This window comes from Bos mutus, chromosome 11 (genome assembly GCF_027580195.1).
Source record: "Bos mutus isolate GX-2022 chromosome 11, NWIPB_WYAK_1.1, whole genome shotgun sequence".
Lineage (NCBI taxonomy): Eukaryota > Metazoa > Chordata > Mammalia > Artiodactyla > Bovidae > Bos > Bos mutus.
The window spans coordinates 21,712,652-21,715,212 of record NC_091627.1 but is presented as its reverse complement, the minus strand read 5'-3'; the positions used below and the strand labels follow the sequence as shown (position 1 = coordinate 21,715,212).

At 42.8% G+C, this 2,561-nt stretch overlaps 1 long non-coding RNA gene across 1 annotated transcript; it reads right to left on the bottom strand.

Moving 5' to 3' along the window:
- Positions 1–891: 891 nt before the first annotated feature.
- LOC138989964 (uncharacterized) lies at positions 892–2,204 on the bottom strand. The gene is made up of 3 exons (XR_011466152.1): positions 1,870–2,204; positions 1,339–1,564; positions 892–1,202 (listed from the first exon to the last, which is right to left on the bottom strand). It is a non-coding gene; the product is annotated as an uncharacterized lncRNA (long non-coding RNA).
- Between the last annotated feature and the right edge of the window lie 357 nt (positions 2,205–2,561).

The window sequence follows — 2,561 nt, the reverse complement described above, 5'->3', positions numbered from 1 at the left end:
CCTCTTTTCTCCACTGAATTTTCCTACTGAGCTATCCTCATTCTATTACTGTTTATATCCTTAATTAACGTTTAATTAAGCAGTTGTTTCCTGATCCTCGCCGACGCCGTCCCCGCTTCAAATTCCCTGGATCAGCCGGGGCTGGTCCCCGGCAATTCTCCAGGCAAGAATACTGGAGTGGGTTGGTGTTTCCTTCTCCAGGGAATCTTTCCAACGGGAAGCCCTGATAGTAACTAGGCATGTGACAATTGCAAACTAAATTAATTAAAAACAAGATTTCATTCCTCATTTTCACTAGCCACATTTCAAGTGCTTAATAGCCACAGGTAACTAGTGGTGACTGTCATAGGTAGACAGTATGGAAGACATCCATCTTCACAGTAAGTTCTACTGAGCAGTGCTATCTAGAATCCATTTAGAAAAGTGATGAAATTGTGGGTGGGAGCCTCTTATATGAATCAGATATAAATGGAGCCCTTATGGTTGAGCAGAGAGTGGGGAGGATTTGGAGACGCTTACACATGTCACCTCTTAGATACCCTTCGGAATATTTAGAGCTCCTCAGAGAACAATGGAGAAAACGGAGAGACCCACCCAGCCCTTGTAGCTCAGAACTCAGCCACACCCCCAAGCATGCAGATCAGATGTAATCAGAAAAAGTGACTCATATCAAAGGAAGATGCTGCTCAAGTTTTACCTAGCTTATCTCTGACACATCTGCTTGTATTCACTCCAAACATAACAGTATAGAAACATTATGTCGAAGCATTTGCCTCAAACAAAAATCACCTTTTAACTTGATCTCATTCACATTTAATTTGCAACTTCCACTGTAAGCCTTTAGTTACAGGACAACACAAATATTCTCAGAAGTCCAGCGGAACTCTTGTTTTCCCTTTGTTCTTTTTTATCCTGGATGTAAATCAATTGATATTTATTTTCAAAGACTTCTGTCCCTTTCAGGTGACTGCAGGGGGTAAAGGAACACATTTTCCAGAGTCTTCTCAGGCTTAGCCCCAGCCCCAACAGCAACCACATTTCCTGTTGGTAAAATTCACGTCCCCAACAGAAAAGTCATACCTAGTTCCTCCGAGGATAAATTGCTAAAATAGTCCCTACTCCTTAAAGTGATGAGGTTAAAAAGTTCCGTCACATATTAATTCTTCTGTTTCAGGAGAGACTGAGTGTCAGGTCTCTGGCAGCTTGGGAAGAAAGTAAGCACATATTACCAAGAAAAGTTCTGACCTCGTTGGTTATGACTGCTTGGAGAAGATATATAAAGTAACAGTTAAATTATAAGCACACTGAATAGTAGTTACTTTTGACTACCACTCTCACCTGCTTATCCTTTTTCTTCATCCGCCTTGCTTCGCTCCTTTGGCGTCCGATCCTTAATCATGGTACAGTTGCTTTGCCTTGCTGTGTGGATTTGCAGCTACAGCTGTTGTCCTCAATAAGGCTCTAGGCGTTCCAGACTGACCTTTCAGAATGAGAGCTCCAGCTCTGCTCTCCTCAGTGACAGTCTGGGCTAGCCTAGCTTCCAACCCCAGACATCCTAGGGAAGCTGAAGATGGAAGGTTATAGAAAATAGGGACACATAAGCATGATGACTGCCATATAAAAATCTCTAAAAACTCACTCTGCTTCTCAACGTGCCCCAGTATTCCTTAAGCTGTATTTTGTCAAGAATTTTACATATATTAACTTCACATCTTGCAAGATCGATATCTTGAATTACACAGATACATAAACTGGATCTCAAAGTCCATGGACTTGTCCTAAGGTTACACAGCTAACAAGGGGTAAAGTCAGAATAACAACACACATTTGATTACAACCCCCTTATTTTCCCCAATATATCATGATCACCTTCATAAAGCAAGACACGTGTCTCAAGCTGAGTCCATGGATCAATCTTCATATCGTGCATGTGCTCAGCCATCTTGGTAAACTTCTGACTGAACGAAGGAGGTGATTTCCAGAACTAGGTCATCATCTTTTTGAAAAATGCCTGTGTTGCTTCCTGAGTCCCTTTAAAGATTGCCTTTGATTTGAGATGATCTCTAGGTTTTGACTTTCAGGAAACTGGCTTATGATGAGGATTACAGCACCTCAGGGTAGGTGGTTGCAATGGGTGTCAACCAGCGCTGGAACAGGGACAGCTTGTGCTCTGGGAGTGCACTCCTCCCTCTTCACTCTTACTCTTTGAAACCAAAGACACCTGGAGCCTGAGCATGTTTGCTTTGGCAACTGGATCCTCTTGTCAGGATGAGCTAAATAATGCTCTTACCTTGGGGCTGGAAGAGACCTTGAAAGTCATCTGATTCAACCTCCTTCCTTCACAGAGCGGGAGAGAGTAATTCAAAGGCTTTCCAAGGTCACCGCCACATTAGCAGCAGAGCTAGATCTGTGAGCCCCATCTGTGACTCTTAAGAGGAGGGTGTTCACTACCACTTCAGCCCACCTCCACACAAAGCATGAAAGGGCACTTCTAAAGAGTAAAGTCTTTTCTTACAGCAACTGTGTGTCATACAAAAGAACATGGGCTTTTGAGTCAAACA